This window comes from Triticum aestivum, chromosome 3B, assembly GCF_018294505.1.
Source record: "Triticum aestivum cultivar Chinese Spring chromosome 3B, IWGSC CS RefSeq v2.1, whole genome shotgun sequence".
Taxonomy (NCBI): domain Eukaryota; kingdom Viridiplantae; phylum Streptophyta; class Magnoliopsida; order Poales; family Poaceae; genus Triticum; species Triticum aestivum.
This window is the reverse complement of record NC_057801.1, coordinates 491,516,254-491,543,032: the sequence shown is the minus strand read 5'-3', so window position 1 is coordinate 491,543,032 and position 26,779 is coordinate 491,516,254. Positions and strand designations below refer to the sequence as shown.

Genomic DNA, 26,779 nt, shown 5'->3' with positions numbered 1-26,779 from the left:
TCCTTTTTTAATGCACTACGATATTGCTACTACACTCTTAAAGAGGAAAAATAATAATCTTCCAGTCTCATGGTTTGATACTACCTGTCTCAAAATGTAAGACGTTTTTTTTTTACATTTTGAGACAGGTGGGGCATTTCAGAGGTAACTGGCGTGATTCCTCTCATTCTGCTCGCCCTGCACGATGAATTTGGTGACAACTCGAACAGTGGAATCCTGGTATAGAATGGCAAATATCAGAATGGACTGCATTAGAAGGCCACTGTTTAGTACCACTACACGACGGTACCGGTACGTACAAAAGGTGAAAAGCTACTACGGCGATAGCTTCAAACTATCCTGCTAATGTACATGTACAAAACAGACTGCGAGGCTGATACATAATCACTGGTGACCTGCACCCGGGCCATCGCTGCTGACCTCCATCTTCCTGGTTTGGGCTCTGAACATGCTAGCAACGTCGGTGGCCGTGCTGCAATCCTCTGGGCTCCTATCCGGAACGCACCGTATGTGCCTCGGCATCCTCACTGAGATCCCACGCGATGGATGCACGACACCGATGGCCGCGTGATGGACAGGGGATAGTGTGAGATCTGCCAGGAAGAAGGAAATTAGACACGCCGTGCTTGCGAGATATCCGTAAATTTCTCCAAGGTCTGTGTGAACTACTATGTGGTACAGGCCCAAGAAAATTAGCCTGGTCCAGGAAAGAATTGGCATTTCCCACAAAAAAGAGGAATCACCGGGAATGAATTGGCACGTTAGGTTCCCTAATGCACAATGCTGTAGTTTCCAAACGGAGATGTTCTCATGACAGGGCTTCACATTTTACCTGCACCTCGGATCTCCCAAACTTGTTCAGCAGTGAACCACAACTCCGGCTGCTCATCTGTTTTGTAGTACACGGGTTTCTTGGGCAGTATCTTTTCACCAGAATAAAACTCCTTCATCTGCAGATCAGATTTCCAGCAATGCAAGGCATAAACATAGATAACAGCAATATACATAATTCTGATTATGGACAATTTTGCATTCAAATTAAAACAATATAAACTAATAGATGCCACGGCAATAATTTATCCTTTTAGGAACAGATTCACTAGAATTGCTAGTCAGCATCTCGCATCCTGTATATCTCTACATAATCATTCCGGTATATGTAATTTTCACAGTTCGTCATTCTTTTGTACTTTCAATTTGTCAAAGCAAATATCACATTCAAGCACGTAAGCAACTGCTGGCATGTGTTCTTAAAGATGCCAGGTTACTACAGGCAAGTGTGGCACGATTAAACGAAATAAAAATTCAAACATACCTCCTTATAGAAATCATCTGAGAAACCAGACATAACACGACAGACACTTTGAAATTCTTCAGATTCAGGGTTGTAGCATGCCATCAGAAAAGGGCTGTACCTGTGAAAACAAACTGAAGCATAAGCTGGGGGCATTTGACTCGATGCGACGGGAAGCGGAGAACCTACCATCCAGCTTTCCGTCCATTTCCATACCATGCACCGATTGGAACTAAGTCAAGGCTATCACCTAGGCCTTCCACATAGTCACGCTTCACCTGCAAACGTCATGCAAGATGTTTCAGAAAAATGTAAGGCATTAAGGCAAATGCTTCTTCAGCATACAACATCAGTTTGCACCTTTAACCATGAATCACAGCGCTTGGAAGCAGAGTATCCAGCATCAATATCAAGAGTCTTCAACATTATACCCTCACAAGAAGACTGGCATGCTTTTTCAAAAAAGCTGCTCATTCTGTGTAAAGTGCTAGAATTATCTATCGATGCTTCATCTTCTTCAACCTGCGTAGAAGAAATCGATTCATCTGCAGTTACAAACATGCATGAATAGATTCTAAACAAGCAAGCACAGAAAGAACGATTGTATACTACGAGCGGTACTCCAGATCTTGCAATTTCAACCAGAGTGAGTTAGTAGTATCCTATGTGACCCCAGCTGACTTAGGTGGGAGGAGTTGACGAACAGTTGCGCCACCTGGCTTCAAATTCCCATGGACTCGAATTTTCCTATCCTCGTATGCTTGAAAAATTAAGCATTACCCTGAAAATGTAACATCGATAATCACCCCCCCCCCCCAAATGTTTTGTGTTATAGATTTTTGATAGCAAATAGTGAGCAGTGTTAAAAGGAAACAAAGGAAAAGGATGAGACAAGATATCAGCTACCATTGACATTAAAAGATGCAGCATGTTAATTGTAGTAGCGCATGTAGGAATGGCACCAATGGTGGTAATAGCGAATTAGCTAGTACGAGCAGATACCGTCAGGGTTACATCAATTGAAAAAGACAGGCAGTTTGTTTCTACAGTTGTTAGTTCTGTAGTGATGGTGAACTCAGATCGCTGGCGTCAAGTTTATCACCAAAAATGGCAATAACCACCATGAGCTATTCGTGTCTGATGCTGTGATTACTCTATCAAACCTCGAACTTTGGATGTGTATTCTATTGGTTCAGGCTTTGGGTCTGTCCTTTAGCCGTGTAGTATTTACCACTTGAGTCCTGACAACCTTTTACATCCATAAAAGTAGGAGTGTTTCATTTGAGGATGAAACTTACAATTAACTGCTGAGCTAGCTCCAAGTATCCTGGCTTCTCCTGGAAAAGGTCATGGATGTCTGCGAGGCAAAATGCAGGAAGAGTTTGAGGACATTCTTAGAGGCATTACTCAACAAAGCACATTGTACTTATACAAGTTTTCAAGATGGTACTGAATCATACAGCTTCTCCTTTGACGAAGTGGGTTATCCAATAGCCTGCAGAAAAACACAGTTAAATTCGTTGTATTTTGAATTAAACAATCAAGAGTTGGTTTCTTGTACGTTGGCATTTTGGCATTTCTATTCCACACAATTGCACTTTGCTTTTTACGACTGTTGCAGCTTTGCGCCACATTGCAAAAAACCGGACCAGATATTGTCATCACAAGATGAGACCAGACCAGGCATAACAAACCTGAGTCGGTTCAGTGACATGGCCAACCTGTTAACTGTCACATGGAGGCCACCTCACTCATCTGCCACATCCATGCAACACACTCAAGCAAGCCCCAGCCGCAAGTAACGCACTAGTATTACAGGACAATTTAACCTAATGTTAAATGTGGTAAGAATATGTGATCCGAAGTGCAATTTACTCAATAATAAACCATCCGTATAACACATAGGTAAAACGAAGTATAATTTATAGCAAACATTTCCATTAGGCATTCCACGTGACATGACCGGTATGCAATTAAGCTCTCCGAATCATCAATTGTGTAAGGACATTAACATTTTCTACATATCATTACATCACTGACAAACTAAAAGCATAAGACCGTTGAAGTTGACGTGTGGGACAAGCAAACTAAATTCAGCTGATAACTAATCACTCTGTGAATAAAGGATATGAGCAACAGATCTCTCTGCTGATATATAGGATGCTGCCAATCATTGAAAGAGTATTTCTGGCTACAGAACAGGGGTGATTACTCAACAAAATATATTTTCTTATTAAAAAAAGTCTTTTCAACCATGTACACAAATACAGGCACTCCATTCATAAAAAAAACTATAAACTGCAAAAGTGCCTCACAACATTACCTTTGTCCGTTGCAGAACATAATATCAAAAACAAACACACAGATGTCAACCTGCAGAATGGTCAAAATAGTATCAGCTTTGGTATTATCATTATCATTGATGATGATAAAAATAAATAGACTGCAATTATAAAAAAAATGGAATAAACTTGCTGAGATTATTAAATAATTATTTACGAAGAAGGAACTCCAAACATTAGTAGTAGAAAAATAGAATAAACTTGCTGTGATAATTAAAATGATTAGATATGAGGAAGGAAATCCAAACACAGCAAACACAAAAGTACATTATTTGTTCAAAGCATAAAATAGTCCACTCAGTCTCATTGACAATGTGTAACACGCATGCTACTATATGTTGAGCAAAGGATACCAGAAATGAGGAAAATAGAAAGACAACTACAAACTTAACAGTGCTTCAAAATAAAAGGACATACATAGAGAAACTGTGGAAATATCTGTGGCCAAGTGCAACATTTTGAAAAATGGTGGGAAAAGCAATGGCTGCTTCAGTTTAGAGTTTAGCTACTTGTGTTGTGTGTTTCCAAAATTTCCCAACATAGTCATAGATGTGCATCAATCATGTTAGAACATGAGTTTCTGCAGATGCACATGTTCTAACATGACACGCATATATGAATTTCTTGACCCTAAACTCAAGTGCCCACCCTTCCATGTACAAAATCCATCCTCAATAAATAATCCGACAAAACCCGAGAGACGACATGGAGCCAAGGCTCACTCCACTTAAGCTCTCAGTTATAAGAATTAATTAGAGAAATTTCTTCGCACTACCTCTTGGCAAAGTTATAGGCATTAATCAAGTAAAGGTGCTATCAAAAACAAAATGCTGATGAGTCCAAAGCAGTAACAGAACTTAGTGGGTCGCAGAACAATCATAGCACCTTTATGTTCTGAATTGCAATTGAGGAGTTCTTGCTCCCTCTTTCTCTTGAAGATAATTCTTGGAATGACATCAGCCTGTTTCCTTTATTCCTATCGATTCCCACAACCTTGATTTGGACGCGCAAGTATAACAAAAACAATTAGAAGGTAAGTAAGTGGTGAGTGGTCTACTATAAACATAGCACATAGAGAGGTCATCCTCATGAATCAAACTTACTTCAGCATCCAGTATAAAGCTGGCCACCTCTGAGTTGCAAAGCTCTTTGATCATGTTAACTAAATCGGGAAATTGGGAAGTCGAATCTTTCATTTGCCTTGAAAATATTTGCACAGATCCATCAGTTAATCTGTGAATCTGGGCGCGCTGACCATCATACCTGAAAGCAAAGGAAAGTTAGTATGAAATAAGTTATGCATGACATGTCTAAGGACTTAACTAAAATAGTTTCCTTTAGAAACTACAAAAGCGGTCAGAAGCTTGTAGCTTATGGCAATCACAGACCCAGATTTCAACATAACTGGCCCTACGAACTATGCAAACTCAGCTGGTGTCAAGACAATAGGAAAGTACTCCTCGCTAACTGCTTTGCCCAGGCTCCACAGTTCTCGTGATGCTTAAAACAAAGCCTATGGTTATGCTTGAAATGGTGGTGCTTTGATTTTTGTAGTTCCGTTAACCAGCCTCAAGCGAAGTGCAGCTAGAAACGATGTTTTATACTCCCTCCTTGCCAAATTATAGTGCATATAATATTTTTCAAAGTCATACTTTGTAAACTTTGACTGAGTTTATAGAAAAAAAATGCTTATGATACCCAATATATAACACGTGAAAATATATTTCACGATGAATCCAATGGTATTGTAAATGTTGATAAATTTCTATAAACTCGGTCAAAGTTTACAAAGTTTGACTTTTGAAAAATATTATGTGCACTATAATTTGGCAGAGGGAGTACTTAGCACTTCATAAAAAGTTAATGTACAGTAAGAACGACCATTTGGTCATGAAAGTAGGTTTGCTAGGAAAGAATCTCTTAAGAGAGCAATGTACTCACTTGTACTCGCAAGTAAATGCTCTACCATGAAACAACTTCAGTGCTTGAGTGACCCCATTAGTAATTCTGAAAGAAAAAAGGAATGAAACCATGATTACAATATAAAATAGGTCAGTTAAAAATAATTGTACTGGAAACAGCATCAGATGCACACACCTTGCAAGCATAGGTGGTATAGGTGTGCCAGGTACCATTGCTAAGGACGAAGCTGCAAATGTAGCGCCTTCACAAAGAAGAGAGGGAACGAGCAAATCCTGAAAATAGTGCCAGCGAGAGTTCCTTTAGAAAAATGACGGCAAAAGGTAAACTTTCTCTCGCTTGAAGCAAGAACCATCCTGTTTTGGACTAAAAAGCACGGATACGGCTATCCTCGAGAATCCCATCTATTTTTATCTAAAAAAGAACACTGTGATACGGCAGGGATACAGTATGGACACGGGGTTACAGGAGCCCAATACCAGTCAATTACAACCCTAACTATGCTGGGGAGGCAACAGACAAGTGCCAAATCGACCGCGAGCTGGTCTGTGCCTCTGCCTCCAGCGACCGCGCCGCCTCCTGTACTCATTGCAACCACTGTCTGTACTGGCTGCTACTGCTCTTCTTCCGTTGGCAAGCAAGCTCGAGCGACGGAGCAACATACCTCGCCCTCTGTCCATCTCTTCCCTCCCTCCTCTTTCTTCCTCGTCGTTCCTGTTATTGATGCTACTGTGCTGCTGTTGCTACTTTATTGCTGTTGATTTGCTGCTGCTGTTGCTACTTTATTGCTGTTGATTTGCTGCTGCTATTGCCTGCCATTGCTGCTGTCCCAAATTAGCTATTGTTGCTGACTTGCTCGATTTGCTACTGCAGACCTGCTGTTCACTTGTTGCTGATTAGCAGAGGGAGCATGGCATTTGGGAATGCTAGCGTTGACAGTGAAGAGGGTGAACTTAGGGATGGTGTTCCAAATCTTAAGTATCCTCTGTTGTTATCATTTTGTCTTTATATATACACACACACACACACACACACGCACTTGCTGATCCCGTGTCCCCTTGTAAGTATCCTTGTCTCTGTGTCCCCGTATCAGTGCCTTTCGAACCACCACTTGCACCATTTTCCACAAGCACATAGATTAACTTATAGCCATTCATATTATGGACACCACATAATTACCATTTAAAAGGGCAGTCATAAAATGAAGGGAATTTAATATTACAAGTTGTACATCAATTTTCTATTACAATATTAATGCACTATGATGAAGGTTAAAAATTGTTCTCTTGACAAACTCACCAGAGCTCTTTTGGAAAGGATATAGGTTTTCTAGCAATGTAAGCTAGATAGTAGATACTCAGCACATTTAACATTGATGTAACCAATAGCTAGGAAATACGAAAGCCTGTACCGTCATATATCAAATGAAATAAGTTCATTAATGATTACTCACCATATTAGGAATGACATTGTATGCCTCAGTAATTTCAGTTGAAAGGCTCTGCTCAAAGAGGAAGGAAGGTAGAATTCTTTGTTCAGAAAGTGTAAAAAATCAAATCATTATATAGTAAAGATGCGCGAAAGTGGATAGTGAAGAATCTCTGTTTTCTCCACGAGTAAAGAAGTTCTCGTAAGAATAAGAAGAAAAAAAAACATTTTAGAGCCCAGCTATTAAATTAAGTTTCCTCCAATTCGCCGAAATATTTTTATAGTTAGGGACACAAAAAAGTCAAACTTTCGCATCTTTGTAGTCGATAAGAGAATGGAGGCGGCCATTTTCACGCTCTGTGGTAAGAATTAAGATTCTAGCAGTAATATATAATTTGGCGTCAAGCCTCGAGTATTTTTCCTAATAAATCACGACAGACAACAGTAATACAATTTTCCCTAAGATACTCAACATGGGCACTCAGCAAAATAGACCGGGTTTTCCTCTTACCACTTACAAACATAATGCACATATCGTGTAGCATTGGCTTCATCAAGGGACAGATGCTTAAAATGTGCTGACGCATTCATTTACTTCTAATTAATAGATATTGCAGTATTTTCAGGATTGCAAAAAAGAGACACATGCATGCACACACATCACCACCACCACCACAAGCACACATACCTACGCGCATGTCCTCCAAGTACATGTCTGGAATTGACGGAAGGTTCCTATAGTGACCTGAGAAACGTGATGCTCGTCCCCGTCGATCATGTGCACCCATGGATCACGACATCAAGATAGCAATATGGCATGTGCGCGGCCTCAACGGCGCTATGCCATTAGATCGCTGCTGGACACCACCGGCGCTTCCATTGTATGCCTACAAGAAACTAAAATGGCTTTGATCTGCTCGTCTGTTGTCCTTGATGCCCTCGGTTCGGAGTTTGACGACTACACGTACCTCCCGGCGAACGGCACGAGGGGAGGCTTCCTGCTCGCGTGGAAGAGCAGGGTCGTGTCCTGTTCACCACAAACGCCATCACGGCAAGGGTTGCCACGGCCATCGGCACGCCTTGGTGGATGTCCATCGTATACGGCCCCCAAGAGGACGCGGACAAGATCGCCTTTCTGCAGGAGATCTGTGATATACGCGCGGACTGCCCCGGGCCGTGGATGCTTTGCGGTGACTTCAACTTGATCCTACGCGATGAAGACAAGAACAACGGCAACTTGAATCGCCGCATGATGGGAAGGTTCCGCCGCCTCGTCAATGACCTCGTGCTCAAGGAGGTATACCTCAATGGAAGACGATTCACGCGGTCCAACGAGCAAACCCCGCCCACCCTGGTGCACCTGGACCGCGTGTTTTGCACCGTGGACTGGGAGGACACGCACGGTGACTGCCACTTGAGATGCCTCGCCTCCGTCGTGTCCGACCATTGCCCGCTCCTCCTCGATCGCGCGGCCAAGCATGCAGCGCATCGGAGGTTCCATTTTGAGGATTTTTGTATGCGGCTTGACGGATTCCAGGACACGGTTGCCGCGGCTTGGGGATCGGTGCACGATCCGGACCCTTTCCGGCATCTCATGCTGCGCCTCCAGTGCACCGCCCGCAGACTCACGAGTTGGAGCGCCAAGTCCAAGGGGTGCATTCGTGACAAGATGGCCATCTCCCGCGAGCTCATATCGCGTTTTGACAAGGCCCAGGAAGACCGCACGCTCTCTCCCCTGGAGGACTGGCTGCGAAAACAGCTCAAGATCTCATACTTGGGGCTGGCCTCTCTAGAGCGCACAATCGCGAGGCAACGAGCGCGGATCACCACGCTCAAGGACGGCGATGCTAACACAGCCTTCTTCCACCGGCAATGCTCATTCCGCCGATAGAAGAATCACATGTTCAGCCTCGTGGTCGAAGGACATGCGATCACTGATCAGGAGGGAATGGCCCAAGCGGCCTTCACATACTTTGACGATCTCCTTGGCTCCTCCGTCGCCCGCAACCACACGCTGGACCTATCGCAGATCATCGAACCACACGACCTGACCGACCTCGAGGCACCATTTAGCCCGGAGGAGATTTGGGACGCCGTCAAGCGCCTCCCGGCCCGCAAAGCGCCGGGGCCGGATGGCTTTACCGCGGAATTCTTGCGGGCCTGCTGGAGCATCATTAAGCAAGACTTCTTCGACGTCTTTCAGCAGCTCTTTGAGCTGCGCGGTCGTGGCTTCAGCAAGCTCAACCAGGCCCTTTTGACATTGCTCCCGAAGCGAGCAGACGCCTGCCAACTCCGCGACTACCGGCCGATATGCCTCATTCACCTCGTGGCGAAGATCTTCGCGAAGGTGCTATCGCTCCGCCTTGCGCCCAGACTAGGAGACATGGTTAGCCGCAACCAAAACGCTTTCATCTCGGGACGGAGCCTACACGACAACTTTGTCCTCGTCAAGCAATCGATGAAGCTGTTGCACCAACTAGGGGCTCCGAGAGTGATGCTCAAGCTAGACCTAACGCGAGCCTTCGACTCCCTATCTTGGCCCTTCCTTTTCGAGGCTCTTGGCCAGTACGGATTCGAACCTCGCTTCAGGGAGTGGCTTGCGATCTTGCTATCATCATCGAGCACTCGGATCATGATCAACGGAGAGTCGGGACCGCCAGTTTGGCACCGCTGCGGGCTGCGTCAGGGCGACCCCGTATCTCCGCAGCTCTTCGTGCTCGCCGTGGACATCCTTGGGCGCCTGATCAGCCGTGCCCACGACGTCGGCATCTTGCAGCGGCTGCACCCCCGACGAGACATACCGGCCATATCTCTGTACGCCGATGGCGTGATGCTATTCTGCCATGCCACGCAAGACAACGTGGAGGCCGTCCGTGTGATCCTGGCCCTGTTTAGTGAAGCAAGCGGCCTCCGCATGAACTATGCCAAAAGCTCTGCTACTGCCCTCAATGGTGACCCCGAGGCGGATGCTACAATTGACCAGGTGGGATGCACAAAAGCGGAGCTGCCCATTACTTATCTCGGCATCCCGCTCACGCTACACCGCCCTCAGCCGCCCAACTACAACCCCTTGTCGACTCGGTGGCCGCTCGGCTCCCCACATGGAAAGCATGGCTCATGAGCAAAACCGGGCAGCTGGCTTTGGTCAAATCGGTGCTCGCCACGATCCCGATACACCAACTACTCGCGTTTGCGCCACCCAAGAAGACCCTGAGACAACTTGAAAAGATCCAGCGCGGCTTCTTGTGGGCTGGGCGTGCTGCTGCTAACGGCGGACACTGCCACGTCAACTGGCGACGTGTGCCGTCCGCTTGAGTACGGCGGGCTGGGAGTCCAGGACCTGGAGCGCGCTGGCCTCGCGTTGCGCCTGCGCTGGATGTGGTTCTCCCACACGGACGACAACCGAGCATGGCGAGGCCCCGACCTCCAGTTTTTCCGTGAGGAGCGCGCGTTGTTCTTCGCATCGACGACCATGGCGCTTGGCAATGGACTGACGGCACTGTTTTGGGACGACCGATGGCTCAACGGTCAATCCGTGCGTGAACTCGCACCATCACTCTACCAATGCATACCCAAACGACGACGCAAATCAACAACGGTGGCCGCAGGCCTTGCGGGCAACGCTTGGGCTCGTGACATACAAGGAGTGATAGGGATTCATGAGATTGGCCAATACCTGATGCTTTGGCAAGCCGTGCATCACATCAGCCTATCACACAGGCCTGACCAAATGCTCTGGAGATGGACGGCTAGTGGCACCTATACGGCACAGTCATGCTACGCTGCAACCTTCCACGAGTCCATGAGATGCCCGTCTTGGAAGCTTACCTGGAAGAGCTGGGCACCGCGCCGCGTCCGATTCTTTCACTGGTTGGCCAGCCAGGACCGGTGTTGGACGGCGGAGAGACTCGCACGTTGTGGCCTACAACACCATCCACGATGTCTCCTTTGTGATCAGGCCCCAGAGTCGATGTGGCACCTGCTCCTAGAATGCCCGTTTTCGCGGCAAACCTGGCACGACGTCCTGGCCTGGGCGAGGATACCTTCACAACCGCCGAACAATGAGCCCACCCTTACGGACTAGTGGCAACGAACGAAAGGGCAGACCCCACATGCGCTACGGAAAGGCCTGCAATCCATCGCCATGCTCGTCCCTTGGATGATCTAGAAGCAGCGGAACGAGTGCGTCTTCGAGAATGCGCGCCCCTCGGTTCGCACACTCGTAGATAGGATTAAGGCCGAAGCCAAATGTTGGGCACAAGCCGGCGCATTGGGCCTCAGGGCAGTCCATCCCACTAACTGGGATGTTCACTGATAGGGTGTTAACCCATGTAACCACCACCTCCTAGGAGGACTATATCTTCTCATCTTTTCAATGAAATGAAACGCAAAGAGTCCTTTGCGTTTTCTCGAAAAAAAGAGCATTATAGTATATGGTTAGATGCTTGGTGGCATAGCTATGTTCTCTTTTCAAGTACCTAGTATGAGACTAAGAAGTTTATATTACCATAACGAAGCTAATGACGAAGGAAAGTATGAGATTGGAGTAATGGTTCTATTGTTGTGTGTCGAATATTAGCAAGCGACGGTCACATCTAACATTAAAAAAAAGTAGAACTAACAAGAGCACAAGTCAAATCTGGGGCCTCAAAATCACCTGCCCCCTAGTATAGGCCTAGAGACAAGCCATGCCCCATATGAGCAAAGCTCAAACTCTCAAACAAAATCATTTGCAGAACAAAGTTAAACAAACCTGCAATTGTGATTTTACAACCTCGCCCCATATGAGCAAAGCTCAAACCCTCAAACCAAATCATTTGTAGAACAAAAGAACAGGCTCGACTTAGTTAAACAAACCTGCAATTGTGATTTTACATCCTCCAAGGATACCACAGGACCTGTTGAACATTTTTCATGAAGAACAACGGCATGTGCAAGAGCGGGTAAGATTGTCTTCATCATAGCGCCAATACGCAAGTTACGGACCTGTTGGTAAAACACACCCACACACACGAAAGGGGGGAGGGTAGACATAGGAAAATCCAAGATTGATTAGTTATTGCCATATTAATTCAGATAGGTTCACAAAGACTTGGAAGCATGAACAAAGATAATGAGAACAACAAATACATAATGAATTAGATACTGAAACTGAGGGTTTCCTTTGCTAATATAGCATTTGTATACTAGGATTTAACAAGTGTGGGAATGGATGGAAGCTGTCCATCATGTGAGAAGGATGAATTAGAAGATAAGTAAGCACAGAAGACCAAAACCACAAAACCGAAGTATAATCTGCAGTTATTCTATGCAATACAGCCTCAGGCGCAAAATAGAAATTTATACAAGCATAAAGGAAGGATGCCTGACCGGCGTTCTAACAAGAAATTTCATTTCCATTTCTCTGCAAGACCGAATAAGATGCAACACAAGAATTTTTCTCCTCCCAGCACTCCCACCACCTGATATTGCACTAAAATGAAAATAAAAACTGATGAAATTAAACAGATTATCATTTCCCTGTAGCAATAAATGATATCATGCGAAGTACGGTTGTTATTAAATTTTATTATCTATTTATCTTGAAAGAAAACAGTGAGATTATTGCATGAAATAAAGCCAGAATATTCAAAGATTTAACTATTTGCTTATTACTACATTAAAAAAACAGAAGTATGAGACCAAGACTGAACAGAAAATAATGCAATCTACAGTGACCGGTTATTTACCATCAGTTGCTAGGATACAAAGTGCCTATGGAACTTTGACAAGACGGTTCTCATCCGATATGACATGCACGTCATGTTAATAATTGATAGGGTTGATAGTATAATCATCAAAAATTGTATTGTAAACAGACAACAGATATGATTGTAACCATACAAAAGGAGTTATAATCCGGATTAAAAGTAGCTCAGGTTTAACCTTAGCCATCTATGTATAGCAACCCGTGGGTAATTAAGATATTGTGCATGTATAGAAAGAATCCTGGATTCTATTAGAGACAGTGGCGGAGGCAGTACCCGAGCCGGGACAGCTGCCCGGGCTCACCTGCGAGCTGTTCCTTCAATCATAGCTGTGACATCATGTAATTATTAGCTAAAGCTACCGTCGTTTGCCCGGGAAAATTATTCTTGGGCCATCTTGGTCTTCTAAGCCCATCTAATTAACCTATACGGTTGCCCCTAGGCTCATGGCTGGTCGAGGGAGGAGGTAGGAGGGGTGGTTACAAAACAATATGCTCGCACAAATTAACACAGCCTGCTCACGCCTCCTCCCTCGAGCAGTTCGATTGGCCGCCACGGTTCGATAGTTGCAGACGAAGAACGCCGCCGATGATTTGTCAGCGTTGGCGCAGCTCCTCCTAGCAGGAAAGACGACAGTTGACACCTGACAGCGCCTCCTTCCAGCCATGAGCCATTCGTGCCGACGACTGATTAGGAGAGGTAAGTTCAGGTTAACTGGATTTGGAGATTTTATATAGTGGACGCGCGCGCACACACACACACAAATTTGTGGAATGATAATTCATGCCTTGAATTTGGGGATTTTAATATTTGTTTGTAATTCATACGGATATAGAAAATTGGGAATTCCAACGTTTTGAGCAGGTTCATTAAAGAAAAATCAATCTCACTCCACGTGAGTATTACTTCTTCTCGACTCCTCTAGCCTAACCATTGTTAGTTAGTTCAATCATTCTAGATCACCGAATTTCAATCTTATGTTATTAAAAAAATTGATACGAGGAGATTTTTCGTTCCTAGATCAAGTATTGAGAATGCAAATGTTGTGCAGCCGGAACTCTGACACCGGCATGAGAACAAGACCCTAATGTTGTTCATCTTGAATTAGCTTTACTATTGCCGGTGTCAGAGAACTTTCTTCGTAACGAAAATCATTGTGAATAAGTTTTTACACCACCACTATGAATTGCTAGTTCTTACTTTTTAGTTTGGTGGGTCTTATTTTTTGGTGCTTCATCGGGCAATTGGATACCTAGTATTTTATTCATATAAGTAAGTACTATAGTTTATTCAATTATTAGTTGTCATATTTAACTTCAGGTTTTATTGAAATTGGTTATTTGACTTATAGTTGCATACTCCCTCCATCCGAAAAAGCTTGTCCCTCAAATGGATGTATCTAGCACCAAGTTAGTGCTAGATACATCCATTTGAGGACAAGCTTGGGACAGGCTTTTCCGGGCGGAGGGAGTAATATGTATCCAAATATCCAGTTACGATTTTCTGTCTTTCTAGTTAGCTTGCAGCCCGCCCCGGCTCCTAGTTTTTACTGGCTCCGCCACTGACTAGAGATGCAGGTGGACAGTTTTACTCTGTATTATTTTCTGTTCTGTCTTTCTAGTTAGCTTGCTGCCCGGCCCGGCTCCTGGTTTTTCCTGGCTCCGCCACTGATTAGAGATGCAGGTGAACAATTTTACTCTGTATTGTTGTTCCACAATACTGAAGAACGCAAACAATAGTCAACAGCTTTGAGATACGGTAGCAGATATGAGTATCCTAGTGGCTCTAAAATCTAGACCTATATGGCCTTTAAACCACGAATAATTACCACTTTGACATGTTCTTTTTTTTCAGAATTCTCAAGCAAATAAAATTTCATCTACCATATAATATTTTTCTTTGCAAAATAATACCATTATGGTTAGAATGGCCGCAAATCCCACCACAGTAGCTAGACCCAAACCACTCTATAGCACTGCAACAGTCTATTCACTCAGTGATTACTGATTAGGGAGTAGGGGCTGGTTCATGCAAGTTACTGGAATACTTATCAACTTTGGTTGAGCAGGTGACAGACTGGATAGAAGCCTAAGTTTTGGTTATGAAAGAAGCCAAACATCTTAGTTTAACAAAGTGAGACTCAACTCTCGAGTTACTAACTTGAATGTTGACTTGACCTACCCTGTCCATTATGACTACAACTTGCGCCTAGATGATGAGGTGGGACCCAAGTCGTTAGTCAGCCAGGAAAGAATTGTATGTGTTGCAAGAACAAAAAATACTCAGGGAAGAACTGTAGGTTGTAGCATGTAATATTGAGTAGAAAGAAAGGTGGACGATTGACCAATCATTATGGTAAAATAGATATATAAAGGTAAAATGAACATCAAAAGAAGATATATTTTCTTGTAAATAAGACCTTAGCTTTCGTAGTGTAGAATATACATCCCGAACTGAGAGTGGACGAGGAGGAGCAAGTAGTGTTTGATTCTGACGGCATTCTTGGGCAACATCACCTACAAATTACACAACAACTGCTGTTGATACAATATACTGTAATAAAGAAAACTATATTTGGAACATTAAATAGCTTATATCCATAGAACAAATGGCGTAACATAGATAACAAATAATAGGAGTTAATATCATCCCAAAAGTAGTTACTACCTTCATCCGGAAATATAAGGAATATTTTGTTCGGTTAAGCCAAGACATTGACCAACAACAAAATCAATTGATATGTAATATTACATGGCATAAATTCAGTGCCAATAGATTTGTATTCAGAAGTATTATGATTGTGATTTTGTATCACATAAACCAAATATTAATAGAGTACTCCCTCTGTAAAGAAATATAAGAGCGTTTGGATCACTGAAGTAGTGATCTAAACGCTCTTATATTTCTTTACGGAGGGAGTAGTTGTTGGTCATGTCTTGTATTAACCAAACAAAATACACCTTACATTTCCAAGCAAAGGGAGTAAAGAATAATAACTCGTGCATGAAGCTACAGACTGATGTTGGAACTTCTCAAAAGCCTGTCAAATGGATTGATACGCAACGACACAGCCATGAGACCATGCTGTAGGCCATTTCCTCCAAACTAATAATATGAAACAATAATATTGCTACTTTTAACTTTTAGCCTTACCAAGGTCACCGTAAGTTTTGTACATCTCGTGTATTTTAGATTTGCTCGTTCCTAGCGACTCCTCCATAGCAGATATAACTAGACTGCCGCCAATGTTTAGTTCCTAGCTTCATTAACAGGAATGGAGTTAGTGTGTTGGTGTGTCATGAAAATTGACTAGGCATAATGAAAGCATTTCAAAAAAAAAAAGATGAACATGGAAGGGAAGACTAAAGTACAATGCTAGAAGAATAAAATACACTGGAGGTCCTAAAAGTATTCTAAGTGTGTCAAGTAGGTCCTAAAAGTTTGAAATCGTTCACCGCGTGTCCTATATGTGTATTTTACCCGCGACTTTTAGGACCTATTTGACACACTTGGAATAATTTTAGGACCCGCGGTGAACGACTTACACACATTTAGAACCCACGGTGAACGATTTCAAACTTTTAGGACCTACTTGACACACTTGGAATACTTTTAGGACCTCTAGTGTATTTTACTCATGCTAGAATAGGATAATGTATATTTAAACAGTAAATGAGGGGTTTGAAAGAAAGCATTTGACAAGAAAAAGATTTGCCGATACTCCATAACTTAAGTTTGACAATCAACTTATCTTTGTGATATAGAGTCTGTACGGTATAAATTTCCAATGTTTCAACTGAGATGTTAAAAGGAAGCAACCAACAGTAGATATGGGGAAAGTGTGAAGTACGGTAATTACTGTAGTTACCATATTTTCATGGTCCGGAGAAATTTTGTTAGTACATAGATAAACAGCAGGTAGCACATCATTAGGTGATAAGGCAAGCAAACTGCATTCAAAGGTAATAAGATATTAAAATGGTGAACATTTCAGTGGATGATCAACAGCAACATGGATAGGTAAAACTATAAAGTGATAAACATTGGAAAACCTCCTGAACATGTTGCAAAGCATGGCAGTAGTTTTGATCTTCCCTTTTTCTCTTTCTACAAGATCAAAAGTGCGAGCCAAATGCAAGTATGGCGCAGGCTGTCCTGCTGTCCAGCAAGCTGCAGAAGTGGACATACATGGCATGACTCACAACAAAGCAAGGTGATAAAAACTCTCAGCGGCTAGTAGCTAACCATGCTCAATCGGCAGATACTTTTCAACTGGCAATGATGTCACCCCGGTGCTGCATACCACCGTGTGACTGCCAGTTGGCATGCCAAGTGTAAGCGTGTGTGGTCCCCCCTGTTGCCGCATAGGGCCCGGGCCAGTTGGCGTGCGTGGGTACTTAAGCTTTGGACAGGGGCGTGTATCAGTAGGCTGAAAGAAATGAACTAATTCCCTCACCTACCCTCTCCTCTGCTCATCCCCTTCTCCAAGCTTCTCCCCCTCCCCTCTCTCGATCCGATCCAGCCTACTCTGGTCCCCCTCAACCAGATCGGGGCGTTACAATTGGTAATCAGAGCCTCCGATCCTGCCCCAAATTTTTTTTTCGCTGCTGCCTCCTGATTTGGATCGGTAACATCCACCGCCTCGGGTGTGACTTGCTCCGGCGAGATCACGCAAAATCCCCGGCGGGGTTCGATCTAGCAGGGGTGCGAGACGGCACCGTCCAAGCCCTCCGTCCAGACCCGGCAGTTGCTGGCGGCCATGGACGACAACACCACCAGCCTCAAGGCCATGATGGAGACGATTCTCGCGCGCCTCGACGAACAGAAGGTCGACAGCGACAAGCGGCTCGAGGCGCAGATCGCCTTCAACACCCAAGTCTCGCAAGATCTGCGCTCCCTCGCCAAGCAAGTCGATCTCACACAGGCGGATGTCGACGAGACTCGCAAGGCGCTGGAGAGATCGCCCTCACCGTCGGAATCGCACTCCCCGACCGTGCTCCATCCACCACCACCACCACCTCCGCGGCCCCAGGCCCCGGCGCCACAGCACCAACATGGGCCGCCGCCGTCTCCGCGCCTCTCAGACCAGCGCCCGCCCCTGTTGGCCACAGCACCACAACCCGGCGTCCAATCCCAGCACCAGCAGTACCACCAGATCGGCGAGGCGCACCACCAGCAGCAGCACCACGGTGACCACTACGTCAAGCCGCCGAAGCACGACTTCCCTCGCTTCGATGGCAGCGCGCCTTACCTCTGGCTCGACCGCTGCCGGGCGTATTTCGACCTCTACCATGTGCCGGCCGCGAGTTGGGTGACCACGGCGACACTATACATTGAAGGGCAAGCGGCTCACTGGCTTCAGGCATTTCGCCAAACACATGGCGGCCTCGGTTGGAATGCGTTCTGCGCTGCGATTCAAGAGGAGTTCGGGGTCGACGAATTTGAGATGGAGATGCACAAATTGTTGCAGCTCCGTCAGATTGGCACGGTCAGCGAGTATCGCAAGGAGTTCGATACATACATGTATCATCTCCTGGCACTCGACCCATCTCTCAGCAACAAATTCTTCATCGCTCAATTTTTGCTGGGCCTCAAGGACGAGTTGCGCGCAGCAGTTCGGCTGCAGGCGCCCAACAGCATCACGCGTGCGTCCATTCTCGCACGCATTCAAGAGGAGGAGCTGAACACGCCCAGGGCGCGTCCACGGCCGCAGCCGCAGGGCCGCCCACCACCACCTGTGCCCGCCCGGCCGCCGGCCACGCCCCGCCAACAGCCCAACGACTACGCCCGCGAACGACAACTCAAGGAGTTCCGGCGCGCCAACGGACTCTGCTTCAAGTGCGGAGACCGGTACACTCGTGATCACCGCTGCAACACGCAGGCCCAGCTCCTCACCATCCAAGTGGGCGCATACGGGGAGCTGCTCACCGACGACACCGTGCACGCACTCGACCTGCTCGATGCACCCCAACAAGAAGCACCCCCTCCAGAGTGTTGCACAATATCAGCGCACGCCCTGGATGGCTCGGAGGCGCCAAGCACAATCCGTCTCCGCGCACTTGTGGGCAACCAAGTTATGCTCCTTCTACTGGACTCTGGGAGCACCCACAGCTTCGTCAACAAGTCGTTCGTCGAGCGCGTTGGGGCGACAACGCAAGAGATCGCCACATTGGATGTGCGGGTGGCCAACGGCGACCGACTAACCTGCTCGCGCCAAGTTTCGGAGCTCCAGTGGTGGATGCAGGGCCACATGTTCTCGACGCCGATGTACGAGCTCGACACAGGCGCATACGATGGAATCCTAGGCATGGACTGGTTGGAGAAGAACAGCCCAATGACTTGCCACTGGCAGGAGAAATTCATCTCCTTCCTGCACGAGGGCGAGACAGTCAAGCTACAAGGTGTTCGTCCAAAGTCGACACCCACTCTCGCAGCGGTGCAACCGGCAGAACTATGCAAGTTGATCGCCGGCAATGATATCTGGGCAATGGCCATGGTCGAGATGCAGCCCCCCAAACCAAGACCACGCAAGCCCTCGCAGACGCCCATCAACGATCTCCTGGAAGAATTCAGCGACGTGTTCACCGCACCCACCGGCTTGCCTCCTCACAGGCAGTATGATCACGCGGTCACATTGGAAGATGGAGCCCAGCCAACAAACACACGGCCCTACCGCTACTCTCCATTGCAAAAGGACGAGATTGAGCGGCAGGTCAAAGAAATGCTCGACGCCGGTGTGATCACGCACTCGGTCAGTCCATACGCGGCGCCAGTTTTGCTTGTGAAGAAGAAGGATGGCACCTGGCGATTCTGCGTGGATTACAGGCGTCTCAATGACGTGACCGTGAAGAACAAGTTTCCCTTGCCCGTCGTCGACGAGCTACTCGATGAACTTGCCGGAGCGGCTTTCTTCTCCAAGCTTGACTTGCGCGCAGGCTACCATCAAATTCGCATGCGCGAACAGGATGAACACAAGACAGCATTCAAAACTCACCACGGCCATTTCCAATTCAGAGTCATGCCATTCGGGTTGACAAATGCTCCGGCCACGTTCCAATGCCTGATGAACGCTATCTTCGCCAAGTATACCCGTAAGTTTGTCATCATTTTTCTTGACGACATCCTTGTTTTCAGTGAGACACTCGAGGACCACTTGGAACATCTCCGCATCGTCCTCAACTTGCTCCGCGAGCACCAGCTATATGCCAAGATGTCCAAGTGCTCGTTCGCGCAAGATCACATTGATTATCTCGGTCACGTCATCTCCAAGCAGGGCGTCGCGACTGATTCTGAGAAGACAGACGCCATGGCGCAGTGGCCTACTCCAACCAACGCCACCGAGCTCCGTGGCTTTCTGGGGCTCACCGGCTATTACCGCAAGTTCGTCCCCCACTACGGGATCATTGCCAAGCCGCTAACCCAGCAGCTCACCAAGAAAGGCTTTGCATGGCCCGAGTCGGCGCAGCTCGCATTCGACACGCTCAAGAAGGCGATGGTGACCACGCCGGTGCTCGCCCTTCCCGACTTCAACAAGCCATTCTCCATCGAAACCGACGCCTGCGACACCGGCATCGGTGCCGTGCTCGTCCAAGACGGTCACCCCATCGCATACTACAGCAAGGCGTTGGGCGTGAAGAACCAGAAGCTCTCCACCTACGAGAAAGAGTTCTTGGCCGTCATGATGGCCGTGGACAAATGGCGCTCTTACCTGCAACGCGGGCCGTTCACCATTGTCACGGACCACAAAAGCTTATGCACGCTTGGGGACCAGCATCTGGTGACCGATGTCCAGCGCCGCGCCATGTCCAAATTGGTCGGCCTCCAATTCAAGTTCCAGTACAAGAAGGGCGTCGACAACAGCGCGGCGGATGCTCTCTCTCGCGTGGGCAGTCACTACAGCGCCAATGCTCTGTCCCTCTGCCAGCCAACATGGATTCAGGAAGTGGCCAATTCGTATGCCACGGATCCAGATGCCCAGGAAAAGATTCAGCAGCTCGCGCTGCACAGTCCGGACGACGAGGAGTACGAGCTGTACCGTGGAGTCATTCGCCGTCGCGGGCGGCTGTGGATCGGCGCAAACACAGCCCTGCGCACCAAACTGATCAGCGCTCTGCATGACAGTGCCGTGGGGGGCCATTCTGGCTCGACAGCAACTTACCACCGAGTCAAGAAGCTGTTTGAGTGGAAGGGTTTGAAACATGATGTTGAAGATTATGTGCGGCAGTGCCAGATTTGTCAACAGGCGAAGCATGAATTGCATAAACCAGCGGGCAAGTTGGCACCCCTGCCCATTCCGACAGCCCCGTGGCGTGATCTGACAATGGACTTCGTCGAGGGCTTGCCCAAGTCCGAAGGGTATGACACGATCATGGTGGTTGTCGACCGCTTCACCAAGCTTGCACACTTTGTGCCCCTGCGACACCCATTCACGGCGACACGAGTGGCAAGAGTGTTCTGGGACAACATCGTCAAGCTGCACGGCATCCCCTCCTCCATCGTCTCCGACCGCGACAAAGTGTTCACCAGCGTGCTTTGGCGGGAACTGCTAGCCAGCGCGGGCACCAAGCTCCTCTACTCCACTGCCTATCACCCCCAGACGGACGGACAAAGCGAGCGCGTGAACCAGTGCATGGAGATGTACTTGCGCTGCGCTGTTCACGACACTCCCACGCAATGGTGTCGCTGGCTGCCCTCTGCAGAATTCTGGTACAACTCCTCTTTCCACTCTTCTCTGGGTTGCTCTCCGTTCAAGGCTCTGTATGGGGTGGATGCCAACGAGGGCAGCATGGCAACATGGCCGGCAACACAAGCATCATTGCCGGAAGGGGCGCAGTGGGATTGGGCACTGCACAAGGAAAACTTGCAGGCACAGTTGACTCGGGCGCAACAGAAGTACAAAAAGTTTGCAGACAGAAATCGCACTGAGCGCATCTTTCAGGTTGGGGAGCAAGTACTGCTGAAACTGCAACCCTATGTGCAGAAATCGGTGGCCAGCCGCCCGTGCGCCAAGCTGGCGTTCAAGTTCTTCGGACCATTCACCATCAGCGCCAAAATTGGTCCCTCGGCATACAAGCTGGAGCTGCCGCCCGACAGCCGCATTCACCCTGTGTTCCATGTGTCCCAGCTGAAGCCGTTCACACCCAATTATACACCAGTGTTCTCCGAACTGCCTGCGACCGTCGACTTATCAGCAGTGGACTCTAACCCAGTTCAGATTTTGGATCGGAGGATGATGAAGAGAGGAGACGCACCAGTGGTTCAGGTGCAGGTGGCATGGAACACAACTCCTCCGTCGACAACCTGGGAAGACTATGAAGTTCTTCGACGTCGCTATCCACAGCCACCAATCTGGGAAGACAGTAACTCCGAAGAAGGGGCCGTTTCTCAAGGCGGGGAGAATGTCACCCCGGTGCTGCATACCACCGTGTGACTGCCAGTTGGCATGCCAAGTGTAAGCGCGTGTGGTCCCCCCTGTTGCCGCATAGGGCCCGGGCCAGTTGGCGTGCGTGGGTACTTAAGCTTTGGACAGGGGCGTGTATCAGTAGGCTGAAAGAAATGAACTAATTCCCTCACCTACCCTCTCCTCTGCTCATCCCCTTCTCCAAGCTTCTCCCCCTCCCCTCTCTCGATCCGATCCAGCCTACTCTGGTCCCCCTCAACCAGATCGGGGCGTTACAAATGATATATTCACCGAATCTGCTTGTGCTACAGAAGTTTGTACATACAAGTTTTGCATCTTTGGAGTAGCCTGAGAAGAATTGTGGACCATGTTTGTGTTATCATATTTATCTATCATCTCATTTTGTGTATTCTGCGGCACAATACTAATGTCACTGTCAGGTACATTATTGTTTTGGATTTTACTGTAAAACATGTCAACTGCTACATTCACATCTCCTTTGGTCTTCTCAAGCAAGGAAATTGCAGATTCTCTGGACATGCTGCCATCTACAATCTGAAGAAGCTGGTTTACTCCCTGCTTGTGTGATTCCACAATGTCCATTGACTGGTTGTCATTCTCCCCATTGTTTTGATGTGGATCAGCTGTTACTTTATTGGCTGACTCGCTTTTAGAAGCAGCTGCCGTTGCTCTACCAAAATAGTTTGTGATTGTGGGTTGCTTGCGTCCACCAGCTTCTGTTGAGGCAGTTGATTTTCCTTTCTTTTTTGACTTGTTTACAGTACTAGAACCCCTCTTTCTTTCCTTCTTGGTTTGATTTGAGTTCATTCTCACAGGAGTCAAGTTTACCAGCTTGGCAGAATGCTCCATGGGCTTCTGTGAAAATGAAGGAACTTCCTGCTGACTACTTGTGTCAGCAGAAGATCCATGATCAGAAGTACGAATTTCCACTGACTTAGGCTTTTCATTATTAGAAACATTTGCTTCTTCAAAGAAATCTCTTTCCCGCTCAAAGAAGGCAGATGCTGATTGAACAACATCACCACCTGAGCTCATCAACAGGCCCTGAATCTGGTCCTGGTTGACCCATGAGGGTAGGAAATCTGACAGTTCTTTCTTCATTCCTTCTGTAATCTTAATCTCCGAATTGTCTGGTAGTTCAGAAACAGAATTGTTTTCTGGTAACGAAGCAAACTCCTCGCCATCTTGTTCTCTACAGCATTTGGCCAACACATCCTCATGGCTAAGAGAAGCATGTGCCGATCTTCGATTGAATGCCATCAGGAACTCGTGTTTGTTTGCTGTCTCATCCACCAATCCAACAAAATGTTTCTGTAAAGCAATTGCCTCCTTACCATCAAGCTTCCCACCATCTACTCCCACAGTGGGAATTACCCGTTTTGGGTGCACGAACTTCACATAGTCCCGCAGCTCATCATAGCTCGAGTGCTCGCTATAGGTACAAGATGTATCTTGAGTGAATCCTTCACTCTAACTGCGAACCCTTCCTTCTTGGTCTCGTACATCCATCCGGTTGGTACAAACCCAACTGCCTTGGTGTACCCTCTCTCCACCATGATCTCCTTCATTTTCACAAAATTCGGCCGAAAATAGGGCCATGTCTCCCCCAAAATATTCCACCCTATGACATGCACATCTGTTGCTGAAGCGTCTTCAGTAAAAACTCCCTTCTCCCCACCAAACCCCAATACTGTCAAAATCTCCATCTTCCTACTATCCACATGAATCGTGCACCCGCAGCGCCTTGCAACCTCCAGCAGAATCCTCTCTTTGCCCACAACATAAGTAGCGATCAAACACAAGACGCGCTCTCCAGCCGCCCCACTCTCCTCCTTCACCTGCTTTATCGTGTCGACAACATACTCCAGTGACTCCTCTTGAGAAGGAAATGTAAATTTGGGGTTACAGTATGTGGTGTCCAGGAATAACGCATCAGCACCGACGAATTGCAGCAGATTAGGGTTGCTTCTCATGGAGTGCGTGTATCGGAAGTCGCCAGTGTGCACATACCTCTCCGGGTTTGGTCCAGGGGAGGTGAAGAGGAACTGGACGGCCCCAGGACAGTGGTTGGCATCGACGGCAACAACGCTCCAGCCATCAACGGTGATGCGGACGTCAATGTCAATGGAGACGATAAGCTCCGGCGGCACAGAGAGCACGGAGGCGAGGAGGCGGGCGGTGGGAGCGGTGCAGAAGACGAGGCCACGGCGCCAGGAGGGCCCGAGGCCGGCGTAGTGGTCGGAGTGGAAGTGGGAGAGGAAGTAGGAGACGGAGAAGTCGCCGGCGTGGCGGAAGGCGTCGACGAGGAAGCGGGAGTTGGGGATGAGGCCGGTGGGTGGCACGGAGGCCGGGACGGGCGGGGTGGCGGCGGAGGCGGAGAGGGGATGGGTGTGGGCGGGGGTGAGCGACGCGAGCGAGGAGAGGAAGAGTGTGGAGGTGGTGACGGAGAGCGATTTTGAGGCGGGGGAGCAGAGAAGGGACGCCATTGGTTTCGGTGCAGGGTTTAGGGTTTGAGCGCGGCGGCGGCGGCGGCGGCGGCGAGGAAGCGCATGGTGCGGTGGTGGCGCTGGCGCGCAGACATCCAGGAGAGGAGAGGAGGGAGGGGTGGGGCGTGGAGGCCTGCTGGGTCCATGAAGAAGGTTCGGCTCGGCGCCGCGGCGGTTTTCCAACAGGTGTTTTTTTCTCTTTGGGAGAGAAGAGTTATAAAAATCGAAAATGTCAAACAAAGACCGAGCTTCATGGAGGCCTTTATTTGAAAACTTTAAAATTCAAACTTTTGAGTTTAAATTCTTTTTGAAAATATATACATATATACTTAGATATATAATGTACATGTGTGCAAATTTTCAGGTCAAAATACATTAAAATGTGAGCTACACAACAAAGAAAAATCTGGGCCTTTTTTAGTATATGTAATGTTCATCTTTAAAGTTTGTTTTTTTTGTGCAGCTCGCAGTTCAAGGTATTTTATCCTAAAGAAAATCGCACATACACTTTACATCCTTGCGAACATATGTAATTTTTTTCAGATTTTTTTTTTGAGGAAACATGACAATGGGAAAAAACCTCCCCACTTTCTCTATATATTAGATGGGAATTTTTTCAGAATTTTTGAAATCTGAAATTTATGAATTTTAAATTTTTCAAAATAAAGGGCTCCATGAAGCTCGGTCTTCAAAATGCCCTACTCTATAAAAATCAAAAATGGGTTTTATGGGCTTCGATCCTTGACTAGGGGAGAATATGAGGTGATACCATCATCTGTGCTCCCATGATACATATTCGAAAAACAAATTTAAATGTTTTAGAGAAATAAAAAAATTGTGGACGTTCACAACACATATGTCAACAAGCCCTAAAATATTCATACCAAAAGTCAGAGTACACGTAGAGAAATAAAAAGACAAAATCGGATGCGAATAGGGTAGTGTTGGGGAACGTAGTAATTTCAAAATTTTCCTAGGCACACGCAAGATCATGGTGATGCGTAGCAACGAAAGGGGAGAGTGTGTCCACGACCCTCGTAGACCGAAAACGGAAGCGTTATGACAACGCGGTTGATGTAGTCGTACGTCTTCCCGATCCGACCGATCCAAGTACCGAACGTACGGCACCTCCGAGTTCAGCAAATGTTCAGCTCGATGACGTCCCACGAACCCCGATCCAGCAGAGCTTCGCGGGAGAGTTCCGTCAGCACGACGACGTGATGACAGTGTTGACGATGTTACCGACGCAGGGCTTCGCCTAAGCACCGCTACGATATTACCGAGGTGGATTATGGTGGAGGGGGGCACCGCACACGGCTAAAAGATCAACTGATCAACTTGTGTGTCTCCAAAGGGTGCCCCCCTCCCCGTATATAAAGGAGTGGAGGAGGGGGAGGGCCGGCCCTCTCTATGGCGCGTCCTAGGGGAGTCCTACTCCCACCGGGAGTAGGAATCCACCTTTTCTAGTAGAACTAGGAGCCCTTCCAAGTAGTAGGGGTAGGAGAGAAGGAAAGGGAAAAGAGAAGAGAAGGAAGGAGGGGCGCCGCCCTCCCCCTAGTCCAATTTGGACTAAGCCTTGGGGGGCGCGCAGCCTTCCCTCCATCTTTCCCCTAAAGCCCCAATAAGGCCCATATACTCCCCGGCGAATTCCCGTAACTCTCCCGTACTCCGAAAAATATCCGAATCACTCGGAACCTTTCCAAAGTCCGAATATAGTCATCCAACATATCGATCTTTACGTCTCGACCATTTTGAGACTCCTCGTCATGTCCCCGATCTCATCCGGGACTCCAAACTACCTTCGGTACATCAAAACACATAAACTCATATTACCGATCGTCACCGAATGTTAAGCGCGCGGACCCTACGGGTTCGAGAACTATGTAGACATGACTGAGACACGTTTTCGGTCAATAACCAATAGCGGAACCTGGATGCTCATATTGGCTCCCACATATTCTACGAAGATCTTTATCGGTCAAACCGCATAACAACATACGTTGTTCCCTTTGTCATCGGTATGTTACTTGCCCGAGATTCGATCGTCGGTATCTTAATACCTAGTTCAATCTCGTTATCGGCAAGTCTATTTACTCGTTCTGTAATGCATCATCCCGCAACTAACTCATTAGTCAGATTGC

The 26,779-nt window shown here is 47.1% G+C and overlaps 1 pseudogene; it reads right to left on the bottom strand.

The window, feature by feature from the left end:
- Positions 1–217: 217 nt before the first annotated feature.
- Positions 218–24,779, bottom strand: LOC123067559 (DNA ligase 6-like; annotated as a pseudogene).
- Positions 24,780–26,779: the final 2,000 nt, after the last annotated feature.